Below are 13569 nucleotides of genomic sequence, written 5' to 3' on the forward strand. Positions count from 1 at the left end.
TTCTACCTAATTAATGTCGTGATAGTACACTTGAATCTGGGCGCTGGCCAACATTCTTTCCCATTTATTATTGGTGAATAATAATTACTTCAGAATAAATTAACCTCGCAGGTGGTATAAATTAAAAAAAAATATGAAATGAAATCTCTAAGTTTTACGTCCCACGATTATGCCGGTTAGGCTAAAGGAGACGGTGTTAATGAGAAATGAATGGAATGGTGAAATGAATAAAGTGGGAGGAAACAGGAGAACCCCGACAAAACCCACGCACACGGCTTTTGTCCACCACAAAGTTAACTTGGCGCGAATTGGGATTGAACTAGGGTCCCGAAGCACCAGAGGTGAACGCTCTATCACTGAGCAACCGCGGCCAAGTGGTATAAATAAATACAGAACTAAACTATTAACAATGTTATTAATTTTCTTCGACATATTCAGGTATTGTTATAAAGAATTGGAAACAGTGGCGACGGCAGGGGAGACCGAGATAATTTTTGGGGGGGAGGGTTAACTTGAATTCATCTTACATTCATATATACGTCATATCAATGAACTGAAAATTTCAAGGGAGCTGGTGGTTGTCGCAAAGGGCTAAACCCTTTGGACCAACCGGTAGCTACGGATATATGTGTGTGTCTAGCATGTGATGCTTATTAATCACACTGAATTTATATTAAATTAATTTTTTAAAAAAATGAAAACAAAACGATGTTATTTATCTTTAAATTGTGATTTTTATTTTATTTTAACGTCCCACGTTTATGCCCTTTAGGCAACAGGAGACGGATCATTAATAAACGTTAGTAAAATGAGTTGAGTTGAGTTGATTTTAGTTTAGCGTCCCTTTCAGCAGCGAGGCTATATGAGACGTGGACCTACTGATTAACGTGGAATCCGAACCACGTGAGCTCCCGCCGGGGTTAGTAAAATGAATCGCGAGAGCTCTTTAAATTGTCGAAGGAACATAAATTATATAATTTATTGATACAAATTGTGAATATCGATAACGTTAGTTTAAAATCAATAACATCAAATCTCTCGTTTGCTATTCACCTAAGTCTACATTGCAAATGAGGCTTACAGAAATCTCGGATTTGCAATGAGACTTGGAAGTGAATTCAACAATACTAAGGTTCTTAAAATTCTACATGTTGCACATATGTTGCATATGTACGTACCAAACTGGAATACGCTTCCATAATATGGAATCCTAGTGCGCAAAAATATACACACCAATTGGAAGCAATTTAATCAAAGTTTGTAGGCTATTTAACATATAAAGACACTGGAATCTATCCTCGATATGAAAAAATATCTTGATCTCTTACCAAGCTGTTCAATGTGTTCTCTTCAAGCAAGAAGATTTAATTTTCTTCTGTGTTTTCTACATAAACTTACACATAATGAGATAGATTTGCCAGTATTATTGTCCGAAATGTCCCTTCATGTTCCGAACAGGAAAAAGCGCTCACGGCTACAAACATTCATGAAGCAGCATAGCGTACTAATGCATTAAGTATATCGCCTATTAGGAGAATGTTCAAATAAAATGACCTACGATAGATACATTTGATGTAATTTAAAAAAAAAAAACTTTGACTACACAGTTTAGCATGTAGAACAAATATTATGTAATGTAATCATTTATATATACTTCTAAACAATGTCAATGGGTATGCACCTGTTGTGTTCAATATACAATAAATAAATAAAATAAATAATATATTGGACACTTGATTGTAGGATAAGAATATCGTAATTTCTTCATGAAATTATTTTTACGTATATGATACTGCTTATAATTTATCGAAGATAGTCTGAAAAACGCATCTGGGCAGTAGAAAAAACATTCTAAATTATCGAGAAAGTTATAAGTTATTTCCAGGAATTTAAGAAAGGAAAACACTATATATTAGAAGTCAATGACATATTAGAATTTTATATCAAAAAATATTATTAATATTACTGCTTGAAATGAACAGGGTTAATATATTATAAAATCTTTGAAATACAAATGAGAAAGTCATAGCGAAAAGAATACAAATATGAACAGTCATCTGTTGTCTATTTTATAACAATTAAGGCTTTCAGGTATTTGGATCAAAAGATCAATCAAACATTTTATTGTACGCTTTATATCCAAGGGCGGATCAGACTTTAGGGCCCTGGAGCTGACTATTTCAATTGGACCCTACGTTATGAATAATTCCAGCGCATAAATTTTCTTTGCTGCCTTCTACAGCCTCATAGGCTTATCGCAACACCGAGGACTCACAAGCTAATAATTTGGTTTGTAATAGGAGCCCAAAATAGCTCACTCTCTCACAAAGTAAGTATCGTGAAGACGCTGGTGGAAGAAGACAACCTTAGCGATACCGCGAGCGTAGCGAGCGGTGAAAAAGTTAGCATGGGTCTGAAGCCTATAATATAATAAGTTGATTGCTATATTTTAGTATTAAAGAGAGGGATTTTTGGAGGCGTCTGAGCCTAGGGGCTCCGGAGCTTAGACTTCTTTGTCTCCGCCCTTAATCCTCTCTTCTTTATATCTGGAGCACTACAGTGTAGCCAAACCCATACTATCACTTAACTTAGTATGATGTGCTTATGTGCTTATTACAAAAAAAAAAAAAAAAAAAAAAAAAAAAAAAACTTCAAAAACTTAGGGGCAGTTCAAAAATTCTGTGGCCCCTGATCGAGGATCCAATATATTTCATTCAATTAAAAAATTTCTTGTAGGCCTTATATTTGGAAAACTACATAGACCCCCCCCCCAAACCCAAACTATCACTTAACTCAGTACAATGTGCTTATTCCGTAAAAGAATACGAGATTTAGGGACCGTTCAAAAATTTTCTAGCCCCTGATCCAAGAACTAATTATTGGCCAATATCGCAGTCTTTCGATCAAGGGAGCCCATTTTGTGGTTTCCAAGGGGGGGGGGCAAGTATAAGGGACGTTTCAAAAATAGTTTCAAATTTTGCTGTAACTAATGTAAAAATTCTATTCGACTTTCGATATTCTGAAGTACAATTTCCTCTAAGGGGGGGGGCGATCATCCCACCGTACCCCCCTGATGGGCATTCTTCCTTTCGATGAATTTCTTGGATTATACCTAAAATTCTTTTCCAAGATCGCAATCTTTCGATCTATTTTTGGATGATCCCTTAAATTCTTGTTTGTATTTTTAATACGTTTAGAAGATTCCAAGTTATTTTCCTCGAGTTTCTATTTTTAACAAAATAAATATTTACCTGGGAGTATTTATATTTCAAATTTTCATATCTTGAGGCATTATTATTGTTCAAGTCAACAGAATTTAAAAGTTACAATGGTTCTGTGAAACCCCAACAAAAAATGCATTCCAACAGAAATATGGCTACGGATGGTCCTCTCTTCTTTGTTTCTGTTAACAATTGAGACTTTTTTTTTTTTTTTTTTGGTGGGAGAAATGCACCGATACAGTATGTATATAAATATTTTTGGCTAATTATTTCCTTAGTTAATATCTTCATAACAAAACAGATAATATGTAATCATTTTACTTATTATCCATTTTTGTTGTGAAAAAAAAAAGAACTCTATTTTATCAGATCAAAGAAGGGAGCATCATTATGGAAGAGCCACACCCACGGTGCCATCATTGACCAATGACAATCTCCGCTTGATAATCAATAACTGGAGAAAAAAAAAAAGACACCTGTCGATGGATACGCTTTGAACATCATCTCAATTTTAATACTTCATTTATACTGTTTGCAAATTATATTTTTAGTATACTATAATAATGTAGCTTACAAAATTTTTGATATGGTAATCAATAACTTCCGAATAATAATAATTTAAAAAACCGCGGAAAAGTAACATCTTTTAATAAATGCCAATGTATTCACAAAATCTTTGTGAAACAAATATTTCATTAAAAAAATAAAATAAAATAAAAACAGAATGTGCGGCAAAACTAAAACAATATATACAGATCGTGTTTCATAATAAGCTCATAAAATTAAGCAAATATATATATATATATATATATATATATATATATATATATATATATATATATATATATATATATATATATATATATATATATATATATGTGTGTGTGTGTGTGTGTGTATAATAAAATTACCAATTTTAATTGTGGTTACCTTGAAATGCTAATATATTGATAAATGCAAATAAATTTTAACTCGGTTAGAACTATATTTGCATTATGTGAAAGTAGTTTCAGAAGTATGTTATATATAGATAGATATGGATTAATTAGAGAATACATTCTTTGAATTTACACACTGGGTGTATATATTCAAGAAAAAAAAACATTAATTGTCATATTCTTTTATATAATAATTCAAATTACTCTTTGAAAAGGAATTTTTCAGTAAGTTTAAGGTGCCGAAAAAAATTTAAAGCGTTTTTCAACGTTTTAACAATATTTGCAAATTATCTTTCAAGAATTCGTTTATTTAAACTATTATTCTTATATTTTTTTTAAACAACATGAATATCTATTTCTTTAGAACAGTGAAAACACAATTTCTCGTATATAAAAAAAAACTACAACCACATAAGAAAGAAAAACACTGATGAGGTAATTGTATGCAAGCAAGGTCAAATTCCAGAAGGTAAGAGGGGGGTAAGGTGTAGCTTGAGATATGGCTTACCGTCACTTGTCCACTTGGAGAGCCGCCATGTTGTCTGCACAGGTCGAACTAAACAAATGACATTCATTGAGCGACGGGACAGGACAGCTTGCTACAGCTCTCGCACTAACACAGATACACTGTTCGCCATCAACACCGTAAAAACCTTTCACAAGAGTTGAGACGCGCAGACGTGCTCAATATGGAGTCTTTGATGGCATTCTGACACATTGAAAAGGAGCTACCATTACTCTTCACTACGACATCTAGCGAAACAGGGCCTCTCATTTAGTGGCTCTCCCTCCAGTGCAAACTTAACAAACTAACGACTTTGGCTAACTGCTATGACAAATTCGTTGCTTTCAAGTACCAGCCACCAATTAGGAATTTCTTGGAATGGACCTCTGGTCTAGCTAAGTGTATTAACCGCAATCCAACACTATCATAGCAAATTTCGAACAGTTATATATCAGAAAGGTCAGAGAATTTATCAACAGATTTCTTTTTTATGTCAATTTTATTAAGATTAAAATAATGAGGAGATAACTGTCTGAATTTTTAAGCAAAAATTTAAAATTATAAATATTGATAAACTCTTTGTAATTCTTTAGTTATTCAGCATGAGACTTTGAAACCATTGGAAAAATAGAATCTTTGATACCTAAAATTATGTATTTTATCAATATATGTTTAAGGTACAATTTTGAATTTAAATTTAAAATGTTAATATATTTAATCTGATAAATACAATACACTGTAAAAAATAAAACACCATTTAAATATTTTTAGAACAGTTTTTGAGGAGAAAATTGATATAATAGTGTTTAAAAAGTGCGTTTCATGTGTCAAAAAAGTGTTAATTCTTAAAACAATGTCTTGTAGAACATATTTAAAACACTTCTCTCGGCAAACACTTCAAAAACAAAGTTATGTCATATTCTGCAAACACATTTGGGACATACTTGAAAAAAGCAGTATCTAAAAGGGACTAAATATGTGTCATCCGGGGGTGTTCAAAGGGAGACAGTAATGTGCAAAGTGTCCAAAGTGTGTCTAAAAGTTGTTTCCAAATACTTTGTAGTGTAGGTCTCATGGAATGTTTAAATTTTCCAGCATCACTTTGGCAAAATTTTGAAAGTATTCCAATTAAAATAAACGAATATATTAAAATTTTAGAACGTAACATTTTAGTTCAAACAAAATGTTTTAACATTAGTCTAAATGGTCACTGTTTCAACAATTGACTTATTGTTGAGCAGAACGCTACAGCTACACCAAAGCGCGTAACATAACAATTGGTTTATAAATGACGAAATATATAACCTAATTTGTTTCTTGGAAACACGTGAAGGAAGATGAAACTAATATTTTAACGGGATCAAGATGGCGTCGGCTTGTTAAGTATTGGAGCGTCATGCTCTTTAATTATTTCAATTTTAATTTAGTAAACAATTTTACTATTAAACATAATTTAGTTTGTTGCAATCTTTATATTATTTTACACTATTTTTATATATCCGGCGACTCTATCCTCCATTTACATTACAAAATGGTGCTAAAACAAATCTAACTTCAAACAAGGTAATTCGTCCATTTTGGAACGAACCATCTTCTACAAGCATAGCTATTTATCACAACATTTAAAACAAAACTAGTGGAGCAGTCAACTCCCCCCCCCCACCTATAAGGGAGATAACTGGAACTGGAATATTTTTAAATCATCTACAGTAACCCTAGACTTACATAAGTAGTGCGTTCCATAATTCTTTAAGTAACTTGAATTTAACGTAAGCAGAATTTGTACATTTGTAAAATTTCTTAGTATAAGTTCGTGAGCAAATGCAATATTATATTACTTACACAAAATTATTTTATAAATTTTATAAATGAAATAACATGCAGGAGTTTTTACTCGGATATAAACTGTAAAAGTGTGAAGAAATATAATTATCATAATATTTCTGAAATATAATTTTCAAGATTTATTAACTGAGAATTGATGTAAGTCGGAGGTTACCGTTATCATTTTAATAATTATAATCTGTAGTGAATTAACAATTAAAATTTCCAAATTAAAAAAAAAACGTATTAATGAAATTCGGCACACAAAATTACAGGCATATGTAGTAATTTACATTTATACTTTATATGTGTAGATAATTTACACACGCAAAATATGTGCTTTATTTTCAGCGAAAAAAGGTAATAATGGTTAAAACAGCAGTTATTCTAGACATTAAATATATTACACACATAAAAATTATGTAAATTAAGTTATCTTTATATGAAGAAAAATTGTAATTTTACTCACATCATCTTAATATTTTATTATCGCCATACTTTCTGCAAGTTTTCTTTTTCTTGCATAATGTTTTGATAACAGCATTCTTAGTTTACACTTTGTAACAATAAGTATTACTTTTTTTAAAAAAAAATCTTTTATGGTTTAACATCATGATCTGTTAAAAGATGTAACATTGATAAGGTAGGCAGAAAAAGAAAATACATATTTTCAATTAACAAATTTATATTTCAATGTATATTAAGTATAGCTTAACTTTATGTAATTTATTTCCTTAGAAGTATTTAAAGTTTTTCTCTATTTTTAACGCCATTTTTTATGTTTCCATAATGAGGAACTGGTTGTGTATTTTCTATTTAGGAGCTCAAGAGGCTTCATCAGGGCGAAATTAAAATACTTCTAATATTAAAGTAATTATGTGATATCTTCAAATAGATAAAAGATAATCGAAAAGTGGAACAAGATCTCGGTAGACAATATTATTTTACATGAGATACCATTATCACAACTCACTTATCTGCTTTTGATATCCAGCCATTTAGAAAATCGGCATTTAAGTTTGAGTTTCAAAATGGTTGCAAACGGAAACCTTGTGACTTGTGATAACGGTACCACATGCAAAACCATATTGTCTAGCGCGCTCTTGTTCCACATTTTGATTATCTTTTTATCTATTTGAAAATATCACATAATTACTGTAAAATTAGCGGTATTTTAATTTCGCACTGATTAGGCCTATTAATTATGATTTATTTTTTAAAGTAAATGCTCTTCCAGCTAGTTAAGTTAGTACGCAAGAATTTTGTACAAAAACTTTAATTTAAATACAAAAAATTAACGTTACAATCATTCACCATCATCCGTCATTGATCATCCGTCTCCTTTAGCCTAAAGTAGTGGTTCTCAACCTTTCCTGACAGACGGCACACTTTTTCTGAACGTTCAGAAAATCGTGACACACTTGTTTGATATTTTTATTATAAATAATAATAATAATAATAATAATAATAATAATAATAATAATAATAATAATAATAATAATAATAATAATAATAATAATATCTATAATAGTAAAACCAATTAGTTTTTATAATGACTCTATATAGTACTGAACATTATTGCTCCCTCTTTAGCTGTTGACTTTTATGCAGTTTATCTTGATTTTAACTAATTATTATTAAATTTTTCATTTTTAAAAAAAAAATCTAAAATTTTGCGACACACCTTAGAGGACTGCATGACACACCAGTGTGTCGCGACACATCAGTTGACAACCGCTGGCCTAAAGGGCAAAACCTTGGAATGTTAAATTTAATTTCATTTAAACAATAGGCCCATTATTATTATTATTATTATTATTATTATTATTATTATTATTATTATTATTATTGTTCTGCAATATCTTTAGTATTCAACGAGACAATATTGCCCACAAATGAAACGTGTAAGCATTGCTAAAACTTCATCGAATTGAACAAATCATATAAATGAATGTACTAATTCCTCGTGCGTAAGTTTCGATAAAATCCAGAAAAACAATTTTTTTATAAACCTAAAAGTTAATGGTATATGATAACAGCGCCATCTCTTGAGATAAAACTAATACCCTGATTATAATATTCATTATGAAATAAGCAACATGAGAGTATACTACGTGAGTCATGGGATATAAACAAAAGGAATATGATTTAATTCTTTTAATTTTTATTTAAATGAAATATTTTGCAAATATGTAACCGATCTATAGATATCTTTCAAGTTGAATAAAATAAAATTCTTCAGACTAAGGTCTCATGCGATAATCGAGAAATATCATTTGTGTTTCTGCTAAAAATAAAGTGTATCGTTTGTTCTAATTAATGATTCATCGTTCTTACTTTTCTGGAATACATTATTAATTTGTTCATTTATTTATTACATTAGTGAAGAAAGTACGCAGTTGAACAGCATATTATATGTAGTCAGTGGAGGATCTAGAAGATACAAACTGGGGGACCAGCAAGAACTCAAGCAATGATAGGCATATTATGAGTTTATTTTAAATTTTCAAAAATATATAAATAATACCTTAAATATTTTTGTCACTCAAAAACTGGGGGAGTCAAGTCCCCTCCAGGCCCGGGATAGATCCGCCACTGTAGGTAGTGTATTTTTCCACTTAACGGTGACACACATGCATTTAACAGTGTCACAACACTCCTAAAAGTGATACACACTGACTCTATTACAAATAATTATTACAATAAAAAAATTCTAGCAAGAAACCATGAAAGTCTTAAAGCGACCAGAGTACGATTTTAAAATTTCTTGATTTTGGTGGTCAACAGAACATCTTTTTCTTCACTGTTCATGATTTTCTTGACCGGAGCCAGCCGTACTGCTAGCGTCAGCTGGTTTTCAAGCAGTGAGTTTAATTACCTAAGTACTGTCTAATCTGGTAAAAATGGAATAATTCATTATTATAAGATTCGAATAGTGGTTTGAGCTCCTTCGTGGCTAAGCGGTTAGCGTACGCGCCTTTGGCGTGGAAGACCCGGGTTCGATTCCCGGCGGGAGCTCATGTGGTTCGGATTCCACGTTAATCAGTAGGTCCACGTCTCATATAGCCTCGCTGCTGAACGGGACGCTAAACTAAAATCAACTCAACAACTCGAATAGTGGTTTCATTGAATATTCGTTATTTGAGAAAAAACAAATATATATTCAAGTATTCGTACGGATAACTCGAACAATTAGTATATTCTGATAAATTTGTAGGATCATTGTGACATTGAATATTTATTCAAACAATTATTCAGATAAGGAATCCCAATATTTCGAATATGGAACTGGGATATTCGAATAACTGCAGAAAAAAATATTCGGAAAATGAATCTTCGAGTAATTTTAGCAGAACTATTACCAAACAGCCACAACACTGCTTGAAATTTAGGTTTATTATTATTATTATTATTATTATTATTATTATTATTATTATTATTATTATTATTATTATTATTATTATTATTATTATTATTATTATAAATTGTAGTGTTGCAGCCCATGAAGGCCTTTGATTCCCCTTCAATGGTCGAATTCGTTTACAGGAGTTCAAATATCAATTTAACTTTTAAGCGACATTGCATATTTGAGGCGCCTAGTATCAAAATTCGTCATATCCATTTCGCTTAGTTTCGAGTATTCTCGCAAAACGTGCAGTGAAGCTCCATACACACGCGTACAAAGTCTCATATTTGAACTAGTTTTTTTAGTATGAAATATTTAGCTTTTAAACAAAATTCTGTTTCCATGGAATTCCTTTAGATCAAACATAACAAGTGATATATAACTCAATTTTGGTTTTAAAAAAATGGATTTGGAGGCTTTTGTTACTGGGGGCTTTATGTATTTGTAACGTGAAAATTTAATATTAAACATGAGGTAAAATAGGAAGATGAAATTCATACTTACGTATAAATACCGAGAGTGCTAGTATATTGGTTAGAAGCCTAAAATTGAAACAGTTTTACATAGACTAAAATTAAATGTAGAATAGTTTTAATATATGTAGTTAATAAAGTTGAGTTCAATACTTATATATAGTTAATAAGAACTGTATACGTTTTTCATTTAAAATTCCGTAAAAAATTGCTCAAAAGCTTAACAAAATTACCTGTAAACAATGTTGGTTGTAGATTAATTTATAGACAAATTGTGTATCTGCTCATAGATATGCTGATTGATTTTGTTTCTATTATATATTATTTTGTAGAAGATTTTATTTTATTATCCACCGTGTTTAAAAAAAAATACCATTTTCTTCTACATTCTTTACAGTCCATTGCTAGCTCTTAATACTGCTAACCACTACAAAGTGCTCTATATACAGGGTGTTTCATCTAACGTTGCCACCTCAAATATTTTCGAAACGAACCAAAATGTGGAAAATTTTAGTACTGAGGAGTATGTCCTTGTCGAGGGACGCACAATGAGAAGACATGCACAAAATCCTGAAAATTCAGAAAATATTACATAAAGTTTTCGGAATTTTGCATTGGTTCGAAAGTTTTTGTAAGCACATGAGACATCCAGTACAACAAAAATTACCATTTTTGTGTTGTAGAACTATATCTATAGCTTGTAGATAATGTTTATTTCAAGATATTCTATAGCCGAAGCTGTTTGTAGGATAGCTGTATATATTTTTCAAGCGTGATGTTTGATGCATGGCCCTTTTCCAGGATCTTTCATTGCCCAATCCTTTCTTGTAAAAGATATTTGACAGCCGTTTTGTTTATGATATAAAGTGATTTTAATATTGGTTACGCTGAACGTGTATTAATAACTTTGTATTAAGAGTCTTCATCCCGGCGAAATTAAAATGCCGCTAATTTTACAGTAATTATGTGATATCTTCAAATAGATAAAAGATAATTGAAATATGGAACAAGAGCGCCCTAGACAATATTATTTTGCTTGAGGTACCGTTATCACAAGTCACCTAGTGGCTTTATGTTTTCAGCTGTTTAGAAACACGAAAATAAATGCCGTTTTTCTATATAGTTTGAAATCGAAAGCAGATAAGTGAGTCGTGATAACGGTGTCTCATGTAAAATGATATTGTCTAGGGCGCTTTTGTTCCACATTTCGATTATCTTTTATCTATTTGAAGATATCACATAATTACTGTAAAATTAGCGGTATTTTAATTTCGGATGAAGACTCTTAAGTATGAAAAAGATATTCTATGAACCCTACATGCTCAGAAATATTAAAGAAATTTTCTAAATTTGCTGCCAATAGTAAAATATTATTGGATTATAACGCGGAAAAGAAAGATACTACAAAATGAGGCATTTACTGGTCAATATTTTAATTTAGCTAAACAAAACCCTATGAAGACGTAGCAATTTACGCAGCTCTCGGGAGAATGACAGAAACCTAAGAAACGACCACCGCGCTATCTACTAAAGATAAAACTAATATTTAAATATATACTTATCGAGGTTTTCATTATGGCAAGACACAGCCCGAAATTTATGATTGGATCAAAAGATCCAATATATTTCAATCACAAATTTTCTGGTAAAACTTATATCTGGGGAACTACATACAGTATAGCTAAATCTAAACTATCACTTAACTTAGTGTGATGTGTTTATTCCGTAAATAATATGAAAACTTGATTTAGGAGCAGTTCGAAACCTTTTTGTCCCCTGATTAAAAAAAAAAAGTATCCAAATGAAATGAAATGAAATATTTGAGAATGAAATATAATCTTTAAGTTGAGTTGATTTTGAGTTTAACGTCCCGTTCAGCAGCGAGGCTATATGAGACGTGGACCTACTGATTAACGTGGAATCCGAACCACATGAGCTCCCGCCGGGAATCGAACCCGGGCCTCCCATGCCAAAGGCGCTTACGCTAACCTCTTAGCCACGGAGGAGCTCTGCAATCTTTAAGTTTTACGTCCCACGGTTATGCCGGTTAGGCTAAAGGAGACGGTATTGATGAGAGATGAGTGAAATGGTGGAATGAAGAAAGTGAGAGGAAACGGGAGAACCCCGAGGTTTTACGTCCCACGCTTATGCCGGTTAGGCTAAAGGAGACGGTGATGATGAGTAATGAATGAAATGGTGGAATGAAGAAAGTGGAAGGAACCCCGAGGACACCCACGCACACGGTGCTTGTCCACCACACTTGGCGGGGGCTGGAATCGAACCCGGGACCCCAAGCACCAGAGGTGAACGCTCTACCACTGAGCCACCGCCCCCAAAGAAAGATCCATTAAATATCAATCAAAAATTTTCTTGCAGGGCTTATATCTGGAGAACTACATATAATGTAGCCAAACCCAAACTATCACTTAACTCAGTATGATGTGCTTATTTCGTAGAAAATATGAGAACTCGATTTAAGGGCCGTTCAAAAATTTGGTGTCCCCTGATACGGAAACTAATTATTAACAAAGATCGCAATCGGTTGATCCATTTTTTTGAAATCATTCGTAAAATTTTTCTTTCTTTATTTTTCTTTAAATATCCTGCAAAATTAAAACAAATATGAATTGATAGATGATATTAAGTTAAATACAGGTACATACCTGAGAATAATTTTGATGCGTAATTTTTGAAAAATCGATAAAACGAATTTTAAAGAGATTATGTTCTTCGTTAACAAACTGATGAGTTGTTTATTTATATTCTGATAGAATAAATTGCTTATTTATGTACTGTAAATAATTAAATAAATAAATAAATAAAATAGAAAATAAATATTTTTTTTTCAACTTAACAAGCAGATTATATGTATTGTCCTTCGTCTTTTCTTTTTAACTGTGACCAAAACACACTGTTTCCAGTGACACGCGTATTACCTGTGATATTTTTAAGTTTGCAATCAGAAATAAACCTTTACTTACCAAACGCGATTATGATATATTTGATAATTATATTCACAAAGAAGACGCGGCATGATTTCTCCTTTGACTGTAGCCTATTGTATGGCCAATCCAAGGCTGACTCCATTGTGTATCGCAGCGGGACGACCGAGAAAAGAGAGATTGTACTGCAAAGAAATGCATCTTTGAGAGAGCCAAAGTTGAAGGTCGAAAAAGTAAGTTTGACAAAATCATGTACCACA

At 31.8% G+C, this 13569-nt stretch overlaps 1 long non-coding RNA gene across 2 annotated transcripts in view; it reads right to left on the reverse strand.

Annotated features, from left to right (window-relative positions):
* LOC145678875 (uncharacterized) overlaps window positions 1-13569 on the reverse strand; it is a 747802-nt gene that overhangs the window by 704362 nt on the left and 29871 nt on the right. Inside the window, exon 1 of one of the 2 annotated variants that reach the window (XR_014130472.1) lies at window positions 4668-4816. The exons of the other annotated variant lie outside the window; for it this stretch is intronic. This is a non-coding gene — a long non-coding RNA (uncharacterized LOC145678875). Of the gene's footprint in view, window positions 1-4667; window positions 4817-13569 lie in introns of those variants that run through there. 2 annotated transcript variants of the gene reach the window in all.

The sequence above is a fragment of the Thermobia domestica genome, chromosome 2 (genome assembly GCF_964235325.1).
Source record: "Thermobia domestica chromosome 2, izTheDome1.hap1.1, whole genome shotgun sequence".
NCBI lineage: Eukaryota > Metazoa > Arthropoda > Insecta > Zygentoma > Lepismatidae > Thermobia > Thermobia domestica.